Consider the following 23984-nt stretch of genomic DNA (forward strand, 5'->3'; position numbering starts at 1 on the left):
CACGGTGGTGAGTGCTTGCGGGCGCGCTCCCGTGATACAGCCGGCGGCTATAGCCGCTCGCTGTATCACTCGGCCCCGCCCCCCGACGCGCCGCGTCATCGGATGTGATTGACAGCAGCGCGAGCCAATGGCTGCGCTGCTTTCAATCCATCCACTGCAGCCAATCAGCGACCAGGCTGAGCTGCAATGAAGCTGACGAGGAGCGAAGATTCGAGGCGTCAGGTAAGTAAAACGGGGGGGCTGGGGGCGGCGGTACTGTCAAAAGTTTTTTCACCTTAATGCATAGAATGCATTAAGGTGAAAAAATGTTTACCTTTACAACCCCTTTAATGAGATGTGTCCCTTGTGATGCCACATGCTGTCCTAGTTGAAATTTGAAGTCCTGTGACCTTCCCATACCACTGCAGCCAATATCTCCTTGCACTGTGGGGTTTATCGTGAGCACAGGATCTGAAAAGCACTCTATGAATGGAGGAGGCATGCATGCCTTTCATTCATCCACCCATCCTATATTCAGTGCTTTTATTCATGGAAACTATAGTACAGCTTCTATGAAGAGGGTGACAAAGGACGGGCCTAGTCTGCACTCAACTTGTGTTCATGACAGATCTAGCATAGCAAATTTACTCAGAACACAAGCTTTTCAAGAAAATAAAGCAAAATACTTTACTGAAATGCTTCTACATGCCCCTGCAAATACCACATTTGAGTACTTTACTAATGTAGCAATAGCAGAATCAATTGTGACAAGTTGGATTTTTGCAGCTCAGTGGTAGTGCCAAAAGAGTGTTTACTCCATGCCAGAATTCATTTTCAGGGCTTTCCTGCCCACTTTTATTTAAAAGAACATAAAAAGTTCATACAGTTATGTCTTTCCACGCAGGGGGTTCTCACCAGCAATTCAAATAAAATGTAACATTCAGCCTCCTGACTCTCTTGGCAGCTTTACTGCTCCAATTAGCACCTCTCGGTCTTCCTGACCCTTAGTATCTTAGACGGCATACCTCACCTCAGTGTCTTTCCTTGCAGATTCCCAACTGCTGTCTCTCATGGATTCTCTCTCAGGCTTTGGTTTGTCCTGTCATGTCCTGTCCTGGACAATACCGGTGCATACAAGCACCTCTCACTGCTCCCTTTACACACTGAGCCCCTTTGGGAGGGTGGGGCTCTGAGCTCTAACTCAGGCTCCCATATGATGCCAGCACACACCTGTGCCATTAGTGTGCTTGTTTCTTACAAAATCTGGCGTAAACCATCACATTAAAAAGTGGCACGGGCTCACCAGCAGTGTTACTGTGGGCCCCCCCCAGTGCACCTGTCACCCAACAGTCACCGCATTAGTGCCCATAAAGTGCACCTGTCACCACCAGAGACTGTCTTCAATGTCATCAGTGTATCTGTTGCCCATCAGTGACAGTCAGCGGCGCACCTGTTGCCCATCAGTGACAGTCAGCGGCGCACCTGTCACACAGCAGTGACCGTCAGCGGCCCACCTGTCGCACAGCAGTGACCGTCAGCGGCCCACCTGTCGCACAGCAGTGACCGTCAGCGGCCCACCTGTCGCACAGCAGTGACCGCCAGCGGCCCACCTGTCGCACAGCAGTGACCGTCAGCGGCACACCTGTCGCACATCAGTGACCGTCAGCGGCACACCTGTCGCACATCAGTGACCGTCAGCGGCACACCTGTCGCACATCAGTGACTGTCAGCGGCACACCTGTCGCACATCAGTGACCGTCAGCGGCACACCTGTCGCAAATCAGTGACCGTCAGCGGTACAGCTATCCCACATCAATGACCGTCAGTGGTGCACCTATCGCACATCAGTGCCCATAAAGTGCACCTGTCAACCATCAGAGACTGTCAGCAGTCTGACTGTCAGTACCAGTTACGCAGCCGACCATCACCAGAATATCCGTTACACAGCCACCATCAGCAGTCCAGTACCAGCCATGTCCAAAAAAAGTTTACAGCAGTGAGGAGGCATTCCAGATCCTCAACATGACTGATGAGAGCAGCAGGGAATTCTCAGATTCCAATTCCAAATCCAATTTAGAGTTTGAACAGATTGAAAGCAGTGAATTTGCGACCGAATCAGAGGAAGAATGGGTCCCTCCTGAAAGGGTACATAGTTACATAGTAGGTAAAAAAGACAAGTCCATCAAGTCCAACCTATGTGTGTGATGTCAGTATTACATAGTATATCCCTGTATGTTGTGGTCGTTCAGGTGGTTATCTAACAGTTTTTTGAAACTATCCATGCTCCCTGCTGAGACCACCGCCTGTGGAAGGGAATTCCACATCCTTGCTGCTCTTACAGTAAAGAAGCCTCTACGTAGTTTAAGGTTAAACCTCTTTTCTTCTAAATTTTAATGAGTGGCCACGTGTCTTGTTAACCACTTCCATACCGGGCCTATTCTGGCACTCCTCTCCTACATGTAAAAATCTTTTTTTTTGCTAGAAATTTACTCAGAACCCCCAAACATTATATATTTTTTTTAGCAGACACCCTAGGGAATAAAATGTCGGTCGTTGCAACTTTTTATGTCTCACGGTATTTGCGCAACAATTTTTCAAACGCTTTTTTTTTGGAAAAAAAAACTTTCATGAATTAAACAACAAAACAGTAAAGTTAGCGCAATCTTTTTGTATAATGTGAAAGATGAAGTTATGCCGAGTAAATGGATACTCAACATGTTTTAAAATTGCGTACACTCATGGAATGGCGCCAAACTTTGGTACTTAAAAATCTCCATAGGCAACGCTTTAAAATTCTTTACAGGTTACCAGTTTGAAATTACAGAAGAGTTCTAGTGCTAGAATTATTGCTCTCACTTTAATGCACGTGGCGATACCTCACATGTGTGGTTTGAACGGCGTTTGTGGGCGGGACTTACGTCTGCGATCTCTTTTTTTCTTTTTATTGCTTATTTTACTTTATTTTTTTATTTTTACACTTTCTCTTTTAGTTTTTTTTTTATCACTTTTATTCCTATTACAAGGAATGTAAACATCCCTTGTAATAGGAATGGTGTGTGACAAGTCCTCTTTATGGAGAGATGCGGGGTCAATAAGACCCCACATCTCACCTCCAGGCTGGAAAGCACGAGATAAAAAAAAAAAAAATAAATTCACGATCCCATGCTTTCCAGCTGCGATCGTGGCTTTGTTTACAAGCGCAGCCCGGACATGACGTCATATTGTCGCGCTCGGTCATAGAGATGGCTGGAGACCACTGGTCACCGGAAATCTCTATTTATTGGCATCCGGCGGCGGACGATTCTTTCTCCGGGTCCCCGATGGCAAGGGAGAGCCCGGAGAAACACCAGAGGCCGGTGGGGTGGGGGGGATGTCCCCTTCCGTCGCCTGTAAGAACGATCTAGCGGCTGAACTGCCGCTATGATCATTCCTACAGTGCACAGAATCGCCGGCTGAAAAAGAGGATATCTGAATGATGCCTGTAGCTGCAGGCATCGTTCAGATATTCCTACTGATAGTCAAGGACGTCATATGACAGCCTTGGGCTGGAAGTGGTTAAACTCCCTTCCGCAAAAATTTTTTATATCTATTATGGGGTCACCGGTATGGTATTGATAAACTGAAATCATATCCCCTCTCAAGTGTCTCTTCTCCAGAGAGAATAAGTTCAGTGCTTACAACCTTTCCTCATAATTAATATCCTCCAGACCCTTTATTAGCTTTGTTGCCCTTTTTTGTACTCGCTCCATTTCCAGTACATCTTTCCTGAGGACCGGTGCCCAGAACTGGACAGCATACTCCAGGTGCGGCTGGACCAGAGTCTTGTAGAGCGGAAGAATTATTGTTTTATCTCTGGAGTTGATCCCCCTTTTAATTATAAATAAATAAGGAACCGCGCTACGTGCATAAATGTGAAGATGTGAAAAATAAATGAATCGTAAGTGACAAAGATTGAGTAAAATCCTGCTGCTAAACACTATAACCTCGATATAAGGCAAAGATCAAATATACAGCAATCAGTGTAGCGCTGGACATAAGAGTGTAACTGGTGATTAGAAATTGGTGCACAATCTCTGATAATGCTAGGGTGTAATGCCGAATAAACAATGTAAATACACCAAAAATAATCATCTAAAGCTTATATCTATACAATACATAGTGATATTCCTTTTAAATATGGGACCATGCCAGAAATAGGTATGTGTGAAAAGAATAATAAAAGTGAAAAATAAAATAAAAAGTTCAAAAAAGTGTCCCAAATAACAATGTGTAAAATCCAAAAGAGATCCGGAAGAAGATATATTGCAGGATTCGGGAATATTCGATCCACCTCCCGTGCAGCCCACCACCAAATGGTAAAGATGAAGGCTTACCAGAAAGCGTGCGACCGCCCTTACTCAGGGGGGTCAGAACAAGCTTAGTTGTGGAAATGTCCAGGGATGATGGAGCCTCCGAGTCCTCTCTCACTACATCGGGCAGGCAGCCCACAGCAACGGGAACCCCGAAGAAGAAGTTCACAAGAATTCCCTCAATGTTTCTTCTCGGAAAAGGTCAGATATAAATGAGCAAAGATATGAACATGACTGGATGTCCAGACCGACAGGTAATGGCTCAGTAGTGCAAACCACATGGGTCTCAGCCCAACCCAGAATCCAGAAGAAGATCAATGAATCCAGCATGGGTTGACTGCATGGATTCATTGATCTTCTTCTGGATTCTGGGTTGGGCTGAGACCCATGTGGTTTGCACTACTGAGCCATTACCTGTCGGTCTGGACATCCAGTCATGTTCATATCTTTGCTCATTTATATCTGACCTTTTCCGAGAAGAAACATTGAGGGAATTCTTGTGAACTTCTTCTTCGGGGTTCCCGTTGCTGTGGGCTGCCTGCCCGATGTAGTGAGAGAGGACTCGGAGGCTCCATCATCCCTGGACATTTCCACAACTAAGCTTGTTCTGACCCCCCTGAGTAAGGGCGGTCGCAGGCTTTCTGGTAAGCCTTCATCTTTACCATTTGGTGGTGGGCTGCACGGGAGGTGGATCGAATATTCCCGAATCCTGCAATATATCTTCTTCCGGATCTCTTTTGGATTTTACACATTGTTATTTGGGACACTTTTTTGAACTTTTTATTTTATTTTTCACTTTTATTATTCTTTTCACACATACCTATTTCTGGCATGGTCCCATATTTAAAAGGAATATCACTATGTATTGTATAGATATAAGCTTTAGATGATTATTTTTGGTGTATTTACATTGTTTATTCGGCATTACACCCTAGCATTATCAGAGATTGTGCACCAATTTCTAATCACCAGTTACACTCTTAGATCCCCCTTTTAATGCATGCCAATATTCAGTTTGCTGAGCCTACTAGGACCCCCAGGTCCTTTTCCATCATAGATTCCGCCAGAGGTTCTCCCCCAGTGTATAGATTGCATTCATATTTTTGCCACCCAAATGCATTATTTTACATTTTTCTACATTAAACCTCATTTGCCCTTAGCTGCCCACCCCATTAATTTGTTCAGATCTTTTTGCAAGGTTTCCACATCCTGCCCTGCTTAGCTTAGCATTGTCTGAAAATACAGAGATTGAACTGTTTACCCCATCCTCCAGGTCATTTTTGAACAAAATAAACAGGATTGGTCCCAGCACAGAACCCTGGGGGACCCCACTACCCACCCCTGACCATTTCGAGTACTCCTCATTTATCACCACCCTCTAAACCCCCCCCTGTAGCCAGTTCTCAATCCATGTACTCACCCTATGGTCCATGCCAACAGATCTTATTCTGTACAGTAAACGTTCATGGGGAACTGTGTCAAATGCTTTTGCAAAATCCAGATACACCACTTCTACAGGCCTTCCTTTATCTAGATGGCAACTCACCCCCTCATAGAAGGTACGATGCTCTGGAAACCAGGCAGCCGCTAGCAACAGACCCCAGGATGAAATGCCCAGTACCAGTGCTGCAGTATCACCCCCAAGTACCAGCACAGGAATTTCAAATCCCCCAAGTACCAGCACTGGAGTGTCACATCCCCCCAAGAGTCAGGGCCACTACATACCTCCCAGATGCTCTTGCCAACCCAGCAATGATGACTTCCAACTAGGGATCAGCAAGCATTCCCCCTTTCACTACACAGACTGAACTTAATATCCCTGATCTAAATATTTGTGTGGATGAGTCCCTGGTACACTTTACAGGACGGCTAGGAATAAAACAATATATTCCTAGCAAAAGGGCCAAATATGGAGTCAAATTTTACAAGCTACGTGAAAAAGCCATGGTATATCTGTATGCATTTTGCATATATGAAGGAAGAGATTCCCAGCTTTAGCCCAGAGTGCCCGGCCTACATGGGCACAACTGGAAAAATCGTATGAGACCTGGCATACCCACTGCTGCAAAAAGGTTATCACATATACCTGGATAACTATTATACTAGCCTGCCCCTTTTCTTTCCTGGCCTGCCGAACCTCCAGAAAGAACAGGAAGGGCTTCCCACAATCTTTAGTGAACAAAAAAATGCGAAGGGGGAAAAAGCAACTCTGAGAAGCAACAAAGTGCTGGCCTTGAGGTGGAAGGATAGCAGGAATGTATACATGCTGTCCACATTCCATGATGACACTACAGTCGAGGTTCACAGAAAACGAGGTCCCATTCAAAAACCAACATTCGTCCAAGAATATAATCTTTACGCGGGGGGTGGATTTCAACGACCAGGGCTGAAGAGCGGTACAATAATGAGTGTCTGCAGGTAACTGTACCAGGACCAATATCATGGCTGTGCTGACCATGTCTCTGCCTGGACAATTCCATTGGACAAATGCTTTGGCTGTGCTGACAATATCCCTGTACTGACTATAGATAATAATTCTGCCTGCTGCCTGGACCAACAGCTTTCCTCTCTGGACAACTGCACTACTAAAACCGCAGACAATTTTTTTTTTACCTTCTCCTCAATGGAATTTATTTTGGAGTGTAATTCTTGGTATGTGCATTCTATGCGTTAGAAATATGAAGAGCCTTAAAAAATGAAAGGTTGTCAGGAAATGAGATGTGTAATTTATGCTCCCAGAACACCTACTTGAATGTTGGGCCTCTGTATGGGGCCAGGCTTTGTAAAAGTCTCACACATGTGGTATCGCCATACTCAGGATGAGTAGCAGTATGTATTTTGGGGTACAACTTTTGCTAAGTACATACTATGTATAAATATTGTATAAATGGACAACTTTGTGTAAAATAAAAAAAAAGGCCATTTTTCATTTTCTTTCCACATTTTCCAAAAACTTGTGGAAAAAAAAAAGGACATGTTCAAAAGAATCATTATGCCTCGTAGAATATACATCGGGGTGTTTGACCCCATTTTGGCAGACATTTTGTGGGCGTTTCCATTGTCCGAAGGCAGAAGTTTTTTTTACCTTGCTATAGGGGCATGCTATACTATACTTTGCAGCTTGCTATAGGGGCACTCTGAAGGCAGGAGGAACCAGAAGAATTGGTGGGGGACCCCAGAAGAGGAGAATCAGGGCTGCTCTGTGCAAAACCATTGCACAGAGAAGGTAAAGTATGACATGTTTGGTTTTTTTTTTAACACCACTTGCCGACCGCCTGCCGTCGTTTGACGGCGGCAGTATGGCACTCCTGTGCGAGTTGCCATAGCTGTACGGCGGGCACTTTGAGTATGGGGGTGCACGCACCCAGCACATGACGTAGGAGCTAATGCGCATGGCCTGCCGGCTACCTACGATTGCTCCTGAGAAGGACAGAACAGAGATCTGTCAATGTAAAGACAGATCTCCGTTCTGTCAGGGGAGTAGAGACAGATCGTCTACTCCTAGTACTTAGGAGCAGAGATCGGTCTCCTCCCCCAGCCAGTCCCATTACCCCACAGTTAGAAACACACTGAGAGAACACACATAACCCCTTCCCTGCCAGTGACATTTACATTGCCTTGCAAAAGTATTCACCCCCTTGGCCTTTTACCTATTTTGTTACACTACAGCCTTTAGTTTAAAAAAAAAACATTGATCTGAATTATATGTGATGGATCAGAATACAATAGTCTAAGTTGGTGAAGTAAAATTAGTAAAATATATACATAAAACTATTTTTCAGAAATTAAAAAAAAAATGATAAATTGGCATGTGCGTATGTATTCACCCCCTTTGTTATGAAGCCGATAAAAAGCTCTTGTGCAACCAATTACCTTCAGAAGTAACAATCAGTGAAATGATGTCCACCTGTGTGCAATCTAAAGGTTACATGATCTGTCATTACATATACACACCTTTTTGAAAGGCCCCAGAGGCTGCAACGCCTAAGCAAGAGACACCACTAACCAAACACTACCTTGAAGACCAAGGAACTCTCCAAACAAGTAAAGGACAATGTTGTTGAGAAGTACAACTTAGGGTTAGGTTATAAAAAAAAATCCAAATCTTTGATGATCCCTAGGAGCACCATCAAATATATCATAACCAAATGGAAAGAACTTGGCACAACAGCAAACCTGGCAAGAGACGGCTGCACACCAAAACTCATGGACCGGGCAAGGAGGGCATTATTCACAGAGGCAGCACAGAGACCTAAGGTAACCCTGGAGGAGCTGCAGAGTACCACAGCAGAGACTGGAGTATCTGTACATAGGACGACAATAAGCCGTATGTGCCATAGAGTTGGGCTTTATGGCAGAGTGACCAGAAGAAAGCCATTACTTTCAGCAAAAAACAAAATGGCACGTTTTGAGTTTGCGAAAAGGCATGTGGGAGACTACAAAAATGTATGGAGGAAGGTGCTCTGGTCTGATGAGACTAAAATTTTACTTTTTTGGCCAAAGAAAGCGCTATGTCTGGCGCAAACCCAACACATCACACCATCCCCACAGTGAAACATGGTGGTGACAGCATCATGCTGTGGGGATGTTTTTTAGCAGTCGGGACTGGGAAACTGGTCAGAGTTGAGGGAAAGATTTATGGTGCTAAATACAGGGATATTCTTGAGCAAAACCTGTGCCACTCTGTGTACGATTTGAGGCTAGGACGGAGGTTCACCTTCCAGCAGGACAAGGACCACAAACTCACTGCTAAAGCAACACTTGAGTGGTTTAAGGCAGGGGTCGTCAACCCCCAGGCTGTGGCCCACTACCGGGCCGTAGCGTCTTGGTACAATTTTTATGCACATTGACTTTTTCTGTTATTTTGTCCTATTTGTTGTTTGCTTCACAATAAAAAAAAAAATAAAACATCTGCAAAGTTGTGGGCATGCTCTGTGAATTAAATGATGCAATTCCTCAAACAATCCATGTTAATTCCAGGTTGTGAGGCAACAAAACACGAAAAATGCCAAGGGGGTCAATACTTTTGCAAGGCACTGTATATAGTAATCAGTGGCTATTTTTAGCTCTGATCGCTGTATAAATGTCAATGGTCCCAAAATAGTGTCAAAAGTGTCCGATCTGTCCGCCACAATGTCGCAGTCCTGATAAAAATCGCCAATTTCTGTCATTACTAGTAAAAAAAATAGGATTTTTATAACAGCTTACCTGTAAAAATCCTTTTCTTGGAGTACATCACGGGACACATAGTACTAACTATATGGGTTATAGGCCACCTTTAGGTGAATGGACACTGGTATCACCAAAAAGGAAACAGGAAGTGCCCCTCCCTATATAACCCCTCCCATACTGGGAGTATCTCAGTTTTTGTAGCAAAGCAATATATACACCTATCCCAATAAGAGGGGAGGGACCTCTGTGTCCCGTGATGTACTCCAAGAAAATGATTTTACAGGTAAGCTGTTATAAAAATCCTATTTTCTTTATCGTACATCACAGGACACAGAGCACCATAGTAATAACTATATAGGATGTTCCTAAGCAATGCCACAAGGGGAGGGAGACACAAAGCAAAACAGCCGCCGCCAGGCGTGAGGACCCTATACTGCTGCCTGCAGCACACTGCGCCCGAAGGCGGTGTCCTCCTGCCACCTTACATCCATTTGATAAAATCTTGTGAATGTATGAACTGACGACCAAGTAGCTGCCTTGCAAACCTGAGCTACAGAGGCTTGGTGATGCACTGCCCATGAAGCACTGACTGCCCTGGTAGAGTGTGCTTTAATCTGAAAGGGAGGAACCTTTCTTTTCGGTCCATAAGCCAGACTAATCGCCTGAGGAATCCACTTAGCAATAGTAGATTTCAATGCTGCCTGACCCTTTCTAGGTCCTTCCAACAACACAAACAAAACATCAGTTTTCCGTATCTGAGCAGTTGCTTTCAGATAGGCTTTAATTGCTCTCACTACATCGAGAGAATGTAATAAACTTTCTTCTACACAACGAGGTTCTGGGAAAAAGGAAGGTAAGGAAACATCTTGATTCAGATGAAAACTAGACACTACCCTTTGGCAAAAAGGTTGGGTGTGATGTGTGGTGCACCTTATCTTTGTAAATGACTTCTAATACTCTTCTTGCAGAGGTTATCGCAACTAGGAATACCAATTTCCTTGTAAAAAAGGATCAAAGGAATATTCTATATAGGTTCAAAGAGTTGTCTTTTCAACACCGACAAAACCAGATTCAAATTCCAGAACTAACTGGCGCAGTTATCAGAGTTACCACTTGTGTGAATGCCCGGACTAAAGAATGTGAAGCAAGCGGCCTTTGGATAAACACTGCCAAGGCCGAGATCTGACCCTTGATTGTACTCAAGGCCAGCTTCATTTCTACTCCTAATTGTAGAAAGGCCAGAATACTTCCTATGACATACTTACGAGGATGCCAACCCTTGGTATAACACCAAGTGACATAAGCCTTAAAGACCCTGTAATAAATGGTCCTGGATGCCGGCTTTCTGGCATTAATCAGGGTGGTTACCACTCAACCTGAAAGCCCCTGATTTTTCAGAACATGGGCTTCAATAGCCACACCGTTAAATTTAGTGTTTGTAAGGCAGGATGGAATACCGGTCCCTGCGACAGCAGGTCCGGACGAGGTGGAAGAGTCCAAGATTCTTCTACTGCCATTCTCACGATCCCTGCATACCAGGGTCTTCTGGGCCATGCCGGGGCTACTAAGATTACCGGCTTCCCTTCTTCCCTGATTCTGTGAAGCAGCCGTGGTAGCAGCTGAACTGGAGGGAATGCATAAATAAGTGAAAAATGATCCCACGGGGTCACTAACGCATATATTCCGAGTGCAAGTGGATCCCTTGTTCTCGCCACAAAGTTGTCCAACTTTTTGTTGAACCTGGACGCCAATAAATCTACCTCCAGCGTACACCATCTTTGGCATATGGCCAAAAATACCTTGGGATGTAAAGACCATTCTCCCAGCAACAACTGTTGACAGCTCAGAAAATCTGCCTGCCAATTTACCACTTCTAGAATGTAAACTGCAGATAGGCAAGGAACATCTTTCTATGCCCAAGACAGAATATGGTCCACCTCCCATTGGGCTGCGTGGCTTCTGGTGCTTCCTTGGTGATTGATATAGGCCACTGCTGTGGCATTGTCGGATTGTATCCTGACAGGAGCATTCCGCAACCTGAATGTCCAGGCTATTAGAGCCAGACGTACTGCCCGAATCTCTAGGATATTGATGGGCAAAGTCTTCTCTGACTCTGACCACTTCCTTGAATAGTGGTCTCTTTCTAGAACTGCTCCCCAGCCCCATAGGCTGGCATCCGTAGTTACTACTTTCCAGGAAACTGGAATGAAGGATTTCCCCTTCTGTAAATTCCTGGTGATCAACCACCAGTTGAGACTCTGGCGTACTTTTGGAGCCAGATTCGTTGGATAATACCAGGCTTGGATCTGTTTGTTCCAAGCAGACAGAATTCTGTGTTGTAACAGTCTTGAATGGAACTGGGTATAGGGAACTGCTTCGAAAGGAAACTACCATCTTCCCTAGTAATCTCATGCAAAAGCGAATGGAAGGACCCTTCTTGCCTTGACCGCCTGGACCAGCTCTTAAAGCGTTGACCTTTGCCTGAGGCAAAAACACCCTTTCCTGTTTTTTTTTTTTTTTTTTTTTTTTTTTTAGAAATCTATGCTGAGCCTCCAAGGAAGGTCCCACCAAGATCTGAACTCGGATCACTGGATTCAAAGTCCAGAGTGCTAGCATTACAACATGGAACCCCTGGGGCGGTCTATGACCAGGCCCAAATACTGCAGCCTCTTTACCGGCTGTAAGGATGATTTCCCTAGGTTGAGAATCCAACCCAGGGGTCTCAGATAACTGACTGTTTTGGACACCCCATGGTTTAACCGTGCTATTGACTGATCTAACAGTAGCAGGTCATCTAGGTGTGCTATTATTGCAATACCCTTAGTCTTGCTAGTACTGGGGCTAACACCTTTGTAAACAGTCGAGGAGTGGTGGCTAACCCGAAAGGCAAGGCCATGAACTGAAAGTGGCGCTGCTCTACCGCAAACCGCAGAAACTTCTGGTGAGTGGGAAATATTGGCACATGTAGAAACGCATCCTTGATATCTATGGATGCTTAAACCTCTCCTGGAAACAACTGACCGAATTGACTCCACTCGAAAGGAGCAAATTTTTAGGAAGTGATTCAGATTCCTGAGATCTAGAATGGGCCTGACCTCTCCATTTGGTCTTGGTACCATAAAGAGACTTGAATAAAACCCCATTTCCCTCTCTTCTGAGGGAACCTCTATTACTCCCCGAGACAATAATTGGTCCAGTGCCAGAAATAAAGACTTTTTCTTTACTGGGTCCTTGGGAACGTTTGATCTTTAGAAAACGTAAAGGTGAAACTCTTGGAACTCTAGTTAGTAGCCTAGGGCTACCACAGAGAGGACCCATTTGTCTTGGATTTCCTCTAGCCAAGTTTCTGAAGAGCAACGCAGTCTTCCCCCAACTCAATCAAGTGGGGGCGCTCCTTCACAAGGAAACCCTGGAACTCTGTTCTGTGGACTTCTGCTTACTGGCAGAAGGGTAGTCTTACCCCCAGAAATCTTTTGGATATACTTATCCGAATCTTCCCCAATCTTTCTCCATGAAAGGGGAACCCAGCCAAGAGCTTCTTGCAAGGCGAGACGCCTGATGGATATAATCCTTGATAGCATCCACTGCAAAGTATAGGGCCCTAGGTAGTTCAGCTAAACTTTGGGCCTCTTCAGCTTGAGCAGGAACCCTCTTAATAACCTGCTTGAATTCATCCCGAAGGGATTGACAAATGCCTATTGCTGCCACAGCAGGCTGTACCACCTACAGCAAATGAGGCTTTTAGTAGAGATTCCAACTTCTTGTCAGCTGGATCTCTAAATACTTGTGCGTTGTCCACTGGACAAGTTAAACTCCTGTTCACAGCGCAGATAGCAACATCTACCTCTGCCAAATCCCATCTCTGGGAACTTTTTCTCCATAGGGCAGAGAAATGAAAATTTCTTAGGAGGAGAAAACTGCTTATCTGGGTGATCCCAATCAGCATAAATCAGTTGCTCCAGTAACGGTGCATAGGGAAAGCATGAGACCCAATGAGGAGAAGGAAACATCATCCACCTCTGCAGGAGGCAACTTGTATCCAGAGCAGATCAAGTCCATAAGGGATTGAATTAGCAATTTCTGAGATTGCGAAGTTTGAGAAAGGTTCTTCAGATGCTGAATCCTAAGAGGAGTCACCTGAATTCCCTTCCCTCAAAAGGTACCCCAGTATCTTCTGGCCATTGTTGTTCCAATGTTGGAGGGTCAATGGTAGGAGAAGGGGACCTGCCGTGTTTTCTAACTTCCTGGGAGGACAACGCAAGCAAATTAGCTATTTTTGCCTCCAAACCAGCCATAGCCAAATCGTCCTTAGTGACGTATGCAGGGGCTGGAGTGTTGGGGGTAGCCACCATGCCTGTGCAATTTGGCTCAGATTCGCCAGATGCAGGTCTTTCAGGGGAGGATGGGACTGCGGGCGTGCGACTAAGAGCATCAGGCTCTGTCCACAGCGGCTTTGCGCTCCCCCCTGTTGAATTACCGCCCTTGCGGGAAGACATAGTCCTAAGCACAAAAAAGCAGAGGTACTAAATAAAGTGCATCTACTGCTGAGCTTTAGTCTAGTTTAGTCTAGCAATTACACAATATGCTGCTATGAATGCTCAGACTCAATGCTGAGTAAACGTGCCCTTTGGAATGCCTGTATCCACACACCCATACAGCTTACATACCCTTTTGCGCTCTGTGTCCCTCCATCAGCCAACCAGACTCTCTCAGAGTGTAAAGCTTTTAAGCAGTGAGCCTTGCGCCTGTGCCGTGTTTCATGTGCACGCCGGCGGTGTCGCGGCCGTTTACCATGTGATCGAGCCGTCAGATGACGCCGGTTCCTCTCCTCCCCTCCTGTGTACCGATCGGTACACAGTGAGCGGGGAGGGGGATGGATGGATGTCTGCAGCGCTGTGGGCTGTATGTGTAGTGCCCACAGCGCTGCACAGAGACATCCATCCATCCATGCTCAGCCATCCCTCACTACTAATGCTGTGCAATACTCTGCAATACCCCCACAATACTCTGCAATGCTGTGCAATACTCTGCAATACCCCCACAATACTCTGCAATGCTGTGCAATACCCCCACAATACTCTGCAATGCCCCCACAATACTCTGCAATGCCCCCGCCATACTCTGCCATGCCCCCGCCATACTCTGCCATGCCCCCGCCATACTCTGCCATGCCCCCGCCATACTCTGCCATGCCCCCGCCATACTCTGCCATGCCCCCGCCATACTCTGCCATGCCCCCGCCATACCCCGCAATACCCCGCCATACCCTGCAATACCCTGCCATACTCCGCAATACCCCGCCATACTGAGCCATGCTCGGCTGTACTCGCCCTCTGTATGTGGCCAGGCTGTGGAAGTCTCACACATGGGGTATCGCCGTACTCAGGAGGAGCAGGAGAATCTATTTTGGGGTGTCATTTTTGGTATGTACATGTTATGTGGTAGAAATATTGTATAAATGGACAACTTTGTGTTAAAAAAAAAAAAAAAAAAAAAGCGTTTTAACCACTTCCCGCCCGCTGGCCGTCATACAACGTCCTTGAATTTGTGCGGAGATATCTGAATGATGGTTGCAGCTACAGGCATCATTCAGATATCAGCTTTTTCAGCCGGCGATTCCCTACACCATGAGAAAGATCATAGCAGCTGTTCCACTGCTTGATCGTTCTTACGGGAGGCGAGAGGGGACGTCCCCCCTTCCCGCCGCCTTGCGGTGCTTCTACCGACTCACCGCTACGATCGAAGCCAGGATCTTTTTTTTTTTTTTAATTTCAGGCTTCCCAGCCTAGAGGTGAGATGTGGGGTCTTATTGACCCCATATCTCACTGTAAAGAGGACCTGTCATGCCATATTCCTATTACAAGGATGTTTATATTCCTTGTAATAGGAATAAAAGTGGTCAAATTTTTTTTTTTTTTTGGAAAAAAGCATCAAACTAAAATAAATAAAGTAAAATGAACAATAAAAAAAAAAAAAAAAATTTTAAAGCGCCCCTGTCCCTGTGTGCTCGCATGCAGAAGCGAACGCATACGCAAGTCCCGCCCACATATGAAAACGTTGTTCAAACCACACATGTGAGGTATCGCTGCGATCGGTAGAGCGAGAGCAATAATTTTGGCCCTAGACCTCCTCTGTAACTCAAAACATGTAACCAGTTAAAAATTTTAAAGCGTCGCCTATGGGGATTTTTGAGTAGCAAAGTTTGGCGCCATTCCACAAGCGCGTGCAATTTTGAAGGGTGACATGTTGGGTATCTATTTACTCGGCGTAACTTCATCTTTCACATTATGCAAAAACATTGGGCTAACTTTACTGTTTTGGTTTTTGTAAAGCACAAAAGTTTTTTTTCCAAAAAAAACGCGTTAAAAAAATTGCTGCGCAAATACCGTGCGAGATAAAAAGTTGCAACGACCGCCATTGTATTCTCTAGGGTCTTTGCTAAAAAAACATATATAATGTTTTGGGGTTCTAAGTAATTTTCTAGCTAATAAATGATGATTTTTACATGTAGGAGAGAAATGTCAGAATTGGCCTGGGTGCTCCAGAACGCCTGAAGGTGCTCCCCTGCATGTTGGGCCTCTGTATGTGGCCACGCTGTGTAAAAGTCTCACACATGTGGTATCACCATACTCGGGAGTAATAGCAGAATGTGTTTTGTGGTGTAATTTGTGGTATGCATATGCGGTCTGTGAGAAATACCCTGCTAATATGACAATTTTGTGGAAAAAAAAAAAAAAGTAAAAAAAAACCTTGATTTTGCAAAGAATTGTGGGAAAAAATGACAACTTCAAAAAACTCACCATGCATCTTTCTAAATACCTTGGAATGTCTTCTTTCCAAAAAGGGGTCATTTGGGGGGTATTTGTACTTTTCTGGCATGTTAGGGTCTCAAGAAATGAGATAGGCCGTCAGTACTTCAGGTGTGATCAATTTTCAGATATTCGCACCATAGCTTTTGGACTCTATAACTTTCAAAAAGACCAAATAATATCCACCGATTTGGGTTATTTTTACCAAAGATATGTAGCGGTATAAATTTTGGCCAAAATATATGAAGAAAAATTACTAATTTGCAAAATATTATAACAGAAATGAAGAAAAATTTATTTTTTTACAGATTTTTCGGTCTTTTTTCTTTTACAGCGCAAAAAATAAAGAACCCAGCAGTGATTAAATACCACCAAAAGAAAGCTCTATTTGTGTGAAAAAAAGGACAACAATTTCATAAAGATACAGTGTTGCATGACTGAGTAATTGTCATTCAAAATGTGAGAGCACCAAAAGCTGAAAATTGGTCTGGTTAGGAAGGGGGTTTAAGTGCCCAGTTGTCAAGTGGTTAATTTCCCTTTTTTAAATGCACTGTTTCCACTATCAAAGGATATTCAATTTGTGTAATACACGGTTAAATATAACCTTCATTTTACCATGTCTGGAAAACAGATTCAAAATAAATTGTGATCACATTGTTTATCATTAGGCCTCATGCACACGGACGTTTTTACAGCCGCTTTTTTGAGCGTTTTTTGCAACTTAAAAAGGCCTGTCTATGTTAGTCTATGGCTTCATGCCCACCTAGGCGTTTTTGAGCTGCAAATGGCATGTAAAAAAACCCCAGGACCAGTGGGTTCTGAGAGACGTTTTTCAGCTGTAAAAACGCTCTAATGCTGATAAACGCTCAAAAACGTCATTCACCAACGTTTTTTAACGTTTTTTAACCATTGAAAAAAAAAAATAAAAAAAAAAAAAACGCTAAAACGCTAACGCGGAGAAACGCTAAAAACCGATAATAAACGCTAAAAACCGATAATAAACGCTAAAAACCGCTATTGCAAAAATGTTGAAAAAAACTGAAAAAAGTTTTTAAAAAATCACTGCAAAGATACTGACGTTTTCATAACTGTGTGCATGAGGCCTTAGATTTGTTAACCCAGCACATTTTGTTATAAATGTTTTATCTAAAAAACTGGAATTGGCATGGTGTCCTTCCAGCTTATCACTGATCTCTCATCCCGGCTACATTCTTTCATAAGAGCACAAAGGAGGGGGTCACATCTGCGTACATGACACACACAAGCAATAGAACTAAAGGTCCCAGCATTCACACACACATACACGAATATCTCTCTTAAATGACTTACATTTTTCCCATTTGTAAACAACACATGCAATTCATTGTCTCACTCTTAACTCTTTAATATTTCCCTGCTTCTTGACTTTACTATTTGTAGTGCCTGACCCCAAATTCATCCCACAACTTAACATGAAAATGTCCCTGTCTAGAGTTAATGTCACCCTTGATCCATCCTGCTCACATAGATAGCTGTTTCTCTAGCTGTTTACTCTGCATGATTCTTAGTCCCTGTGGACCTTGGTAACCCAGTTACCCATTGTGGATCACTGTCCACTTTAACCATTAATCTAGGGGCTCAGTATAGGCGGAACCGCACCTTCGGTTCATATATAGCGCTCCTCTTGCGCTGGGCATTTTTGAGGGTCTCCTACCCTTCATTAAAAGATCCTAGGATAGACTTCTGCGCTACTATCTTTAAAGCGTGTATAAATAGTGTGTAAATAATTATGGGTAATGCTGCAAAATCAAAAATAGTGAACACTTCTCACTACAAAAAAACTTCAAAAAATGTACAATAAAAACCAACTGTGTATGTGATTCCGCGCAATACCTCAAAATAGCTGTTGCAATAAATAAACATATAGATGCACAAATAAATACTTTCTAAAATAAGTGTAAAAAATCCGTCTTCAAAATAATAAGTGTATGTAGCACAGCTAATAAATATATTAGTAATAGTCCATACGTGTGTTAAACCGTGACTGAAGTGCTAATACATCAAATATATTGCATAAAGTGTGACTAATATTAGTGAGCATGCGTTGATTGAAGATCTGGTGACTTTCGTGATGTTACATCCCCGCTAAGTGCTCCCAGAACTCTCACCTTGATGACACAGTAAATGTGCCTGTATGACTCCTTTGGAGATGCAATCCTTATGGTCCAGTTGGTGATAACGATCCGTTCCGTTTATGGGGAGAGATCCCTCCCTAAGGTTGGTGGACTCCACATAAAAGGTAATCAAAAAGGGGTCTCCGAAAGGGTAATAACGTTTTGCCAAAGAATTTTTATTACAAATATCCGCTTACATTAAAATAAATGCTGTTGCGCCAAACATCAGTAGAAAAACAGCATGGAAACGATACCCGCTACGTCACTTCCGGTCCGCGCTGTGTATTTCCGGTTACGTCCTACACGTTACGTCATATCACATGACTTCCTCAGGGCATCGGATTGGTTGATACCTTTGTTTATTTATATGGTTGAGACAGGAAGTGTAAAATCGCCATTTTGTTGTAGACCAAGTATATATCACTACGGCAGCCATCATATAGAAGATGGTCGCAATAGATCATTATAAATAAAGTTTCCTCGTGTTTAAACAAAAAAGGAAAAAAAAGTTAAAAGTTAAAAAGAAATGTTAATCCTTGGGTGACCTTTAATTTAGTGCTTATGCCATACATCAAGCCAATGAACGCTCAGCGTGCGATCATACCTCATAGTTTTTTTAAATATTCAGATGCAATGTATAGCTCAGTTTTATCTCTGGGAAATTTTATTAACACTGTGCTAACATCCCGATGTGTGTAATTATGGACACATTTAATATTGAGGTTTAGATAAAAACTATAATGACTAAAAGTGTATTAAAAATCAATTAAGATATGAGAGTTTAAAAATAGGTGAATAAAATCAATAATATTGATGAGTCCCGATGAGGACATATAAATGTTAACGACTTTCCGCACACCGGAAATTAGATAATGGGTTTACATTAATGGACATATAAAATACTTTAAAAATCACTTATAAAACAGTTGAAATCAAATTCTATATTTAACCTCTCAGGTGCTAATGTCCTAATTTTGTGTATCCACTTAGATTCTTTCTGGCTGAGGGTCCTAATTTTGTGATCTCCCCTCCATGATCTATTATATTTTCTATGCACCAAAATAATAATCCCGTGGGGTCTTTATTATGTGCTAGCGAAAAATGCTTGGATACATTGTGTTTCGGACAGCCTTTTATGATATTTTCAATATGCTCTTTGATTCTAGTTTTCAATGCTCTCTTGGTCCTCCCTACATACTGTAAATTACAGGAACATTGTAGAATGTACACTACCCCTTCTGTGTAACAATTAATAAAATCTTTAATTGGGTAAATCTTTCCTGTACTAGTTGCCTTAAACTCTTGTTTCTTACCTTGGAATTGTTTTGCATGTGTACATGCATAACAGTATTTGCAGGGATAAAATCCTTAGCCATTAAAGAAGGAAAATTTATTTTTGGAGGTGGTTCAACTACATTTTTCACAATTATATCCCTCAATGTGGGGGCTCTTTTGTAGATGAGTGGTTTCTCAGGTAGAATTTTCTGTAGATGTTTGTCTTCCTTTAAGATGTACCAGTGTCTCCGGATGATTTTTTCTATGTCCTTAAATTGGACATTAAAATCTAGGACTAAACTTGGTACTTCTGAATATGGTTGTGCTTTCTTAGGTGCATGTATCATTTGTTTCCTGTCTATTGTTTGGATCGACTGGATGTGTCTTCTGATTTGTGCTTCTTCATAGCCTTTAGTAACAAATCTTTGTCCAATCAGATTGGCCTGAGTGTTAAAATCTGCGTCTTTAGTGCAGTTGCGTCTGATTCTTACCAGCTGTCCTTTCGGGATATTGAATAACCAAGGTTTGTGATGACAGCTTGTTATAGGTAGGTAACTGTTTCTTGATACTTCCTTAAAATGGGTTTTGGTTATTAATAAATCTTCTTCAATGATTATTTCCAGATCCAAAAATTCTATCTTTTTTGCATCAATATTCCAGGTCAACTGTATGTTCCTATCATTACTGTTTAAATTACATAAAAATTGTTCCAATGATTCTCTACTGCCGTTCCATATGATTAAAATGTCATCGATAAATCTTTTAAACAGTCCTAGTTCACAGGGTGGATGTTTGTATACTGATTCCTCCTCCCATTGTGCCATGAAGGCATTAGCCACACTCGGCGCAAATTTGGCACCCATGGCTATGCCGGTTATTTGCTTGTAATAAGTTTGGTCATGCCAAAAATAATTGTTTTTTAACGAAAACTCCAGGCATTTGATTAGGAACTTTCTTTGTGTACATTTTAATGTACTATATTTTCTCAAAGCCCATTTGGTCGCTTCACACGCTTGGTGATGCTTAATAATCGTGTAGAGGGATGAGACATCCACAGTAGCCATTAAAGTTCTTCCTTCTAGGACTGGTATATCTTCTAATAGTTGTAGGACATGTTTTGTCTCTCTTACATAAGATGTTGTTTGTTGGATGGCAGGTTGGATAAAATAATCAATGTATTGACCCATTCTTGCTGTTAGGGAATTAGTCCCGTTTACTATGGGTCTTCCCGGGGGGTTCTCTTGGTTCTTGTGTATCTTGGGAACTGTGTATATCACTGGGATCCTATGTGAATCAGGTACTAGATATCTTGCTTCTTTCGCATCTAGTATGTCTTTTTTTATTCCTAAGTGCACAACTTTTTCCAGTTCTCTTTTGCATTTTGTAGAGGGATTACTTAACAATCTTTGATATGTAGTTGCATCTTCCAGCTGACGTTTAATTTCTGCTTGATAATTCGTTTTATTTTGAATGACCATTCCTCCTCCTTTATCTGCTGGCCTTATTACCAGGTCTTTCCTGTTAATCAAGGATCGTATACCTTTTTTAATATGTATAGGGTCGTTTACTTTCTTAATCTTCAATTGATCCAGATCCTTTAACACTAGGTTTTTGAATACTTCAATATGCTGATTATCATGTATTTGAGGGTTAAAAAGAGACTTATTCCGTAGTCCGCTATGTTCCATTCGTTGTAAATCATGTGGGGTTGTGATTCGTCTAGTTTGTGGGTTGCTTAAAATTGCCTTTTTGATGTTTATTTTTCTTACGTATTTCCTTATTCCAATGTACGTTGCAAATTTATCCAAATTTTTTGTAGGGGCGTAATTTAAGCCTTTGTCCAATATGGCCAATTCTTCAGTGGTTAACCTCTTCCCGCCGACCGTACGCACATATGCGTACTCGGCTTTCCGGGGTTATACCGGGATGATGCCCGCAGCTGCAGGCATCATCCCGGTACCGTTGTTTACAGCGGGCGATTGGCTACCCGAGTATAACAACCGATGCGGCTAAAAGCCGCTCGGTTGTTATACCGGAGGAGCGGGAGGGGACATCCCCCCTCCCGCCGCCTCCTGCCGCTGTTACCGGGCCTCCCGTGCGATCGGGAGGCCCGGTGTCCAATCGGGTACCTTCGGCGGCTGGGGGCGGGCTGGAACGAAGCTGTGGGCGGCTTCGTTCCAGCCTTCTCGTTGTAAACGTCACTTCCCGTTTACTCGGCTGCCAATGGCGCCGAATTTAAAAAAGTACACAGTATTCAGAATCGACGTTTTCGGCGATCTGAATACTTTGAAGTGTAAAGGAGGGATGGGGAGTCTTTTAGACCCCCCATCCCTCCATAAAGAGTACCTGTCACCACCTATTACTGTCACAAGGGATGTTTACATTCCTTGTGACAGCAATAAAAGTAAAAAAAAAAAAATTTTTTAAAACACAATTTATAAAGTAAAAAAATAAATAAAATAATAAAAAAAAAATTTTAAAGTGCCCCTGTCCCCGCGAGCTTGCGCAGCGAAGAAAACGCATACGGAAGTCGCGCCCGCATATGTAAACGGTGTTCAAATCACACATGTGAGGCATCGCCGCGATCGTCAGAGCGAGAACAATAATTCTAGCCCTAGACCTCCTCTGTAACTCAAACCTGGTAACCGTAAAAAATTTTTAAAACGTCGCCTATGGAAATTCATAGGTACCGTAGTTTGTCGCCATTCCACGAGTGCGTGCAATTATAAAGGGTGACATGTTTGGTATCTATTTACTCGGCGTAACATCATCTTTCACATTATACAAAAAAATTGGGGTAACTTTACTGTTTGGATTTTTTAAAATTCATGAAAGTGTCCCTTTTCCAAAAATTCGCGTTTAAAACACCGCTGCACAAATACCGTGTGATAAAAAATATTGCAACAATAGCCATTTTATTCTCTAGATTCTCTGCTAAAAAAATATATATAATGTTTGGGAACTCTAAGTAATTTTCTAGCAAAAAATATGGATTTTAACTTGTAAACACCAAATTTCAAAAATAGGCTTAGTCATGAAAGGGTTAAAATTTGTCCACTTAAATTAAAGATTCCTTCTCCCTTTATTCCCTTTTTCTTTTTGATTCTCCTTTCCCGCTCGACATCCCCTCTTGGTTCTGGGGTTCTTCTCCCTTCTTCCTGTTGTCTCTTTGGGGAGTGTTGGGGTTCTTGTGGGTATCTTCTTGGGGATCAGTGTGCATAACCTTGTTTCCTCCTCGGTGATGATTCCCTCCAACCACGGTCTAAAAAATCAGAGCCGTGTGTTTCTTGTTCATATTAGTATTGGCGATCATATGAATTGGTGTCATTATAATTCCTAATTCGTAAAAACCTGTTATATGTAGATATTGGACTTCTTTCATATCTACCTTGTTGATTGTAGTATGGTACTTCCCTAAATTCTCTATGTGAACCTTCATTATATGGTCTATCATTGTGATGTCTTTGATTGTATCCACTATTGTGGCGAGGTTTTTTAAAAGGTTTTTTAAAAGTTTTTCTTCAAGTATTTCTCGGGGTTTGTTGTACCTGAGTCTGATAGTTTTGATGATCTTGGTACGGTTTGGGAGTATGGGGATGTGTTTCCCTATTGTATCCATTATACTGTAATGGTTGATGTAATATGCTCCCTTGAGGTTCATAAATTTTAACCTCTTTCTCTGGTGTTGAATATGCTGAAGTTATGGCTGGCTCTTCCAATTTATTTTGCCATTTAAACACTTGGTCTGTTTTATAGTCCGTGACGTCTCTCTGGTATTTTTTTGTTTTTCTCTGTTGTGTTTCTAAATCTTTGGCCATGAGATCCTTATTTAGCTGATTCGCTAGTTTTTTAAAATCCTCAGATTCTTTATGTGGTTCCAATTTAGATTTTAATTCCTCTATTTGTTGGTCTATCATTTTCATATACTTTCTGTCTAAGAGGAATCTCAGGCCTTCAATGCTCTTCCCATTAAAGAACCCATACCATTCATCAATGGACTCTTTATCAAGAAGGCCATCATTTGGGGGTAGTTCCCACCTGAGTCTTCTGGGAACTATGTTTTCTCTCAAGTACCGTTCAAATGTGTTTGTGTCCCACCACAAACTAATTTTTTTCTCCATTGCATGTCCTAGTCTGCGAGTTAGGGATTCTAAATCGCTATTAATTTTGGTCTGTGTGGAGAAAATTGCATCTAAATTGACATTTCTGTGCTCCATAAACGTGAAAACTTCCATAGTGGCAGCAAA

General features: G+C 42.7%; 1 protein-coding gene across 2 annotated transcripts in view; it reads right to left on the bottom strand.

Moving 5' to 3' along the window:
* Positions 1–23984, bottom strand: part of YJU2 (YJU2 splicing factor homolog) — a 223981-nt gene that overhangs the window by 1638 nt on the left and 198359 nt on the right. The gene's annotated exons all lie outside the window — the stretch shown is intronic.

The sequence above is a fragment of the Aquarana catesbeiana genome, linkage group LG01 (genome assembly GCF_042186555.1).
Source record: "Aquarana catesbeiana isolate 2022-GZ linkage group LG01, ASM4218655v1, whole genome shotgun sequence".
Lineage (NCBI taxonomy): Eukaryota > Metazoa > Chordata > Amphibia > Anura > Ranidae > Aquarana > Aquarana catesbeiana.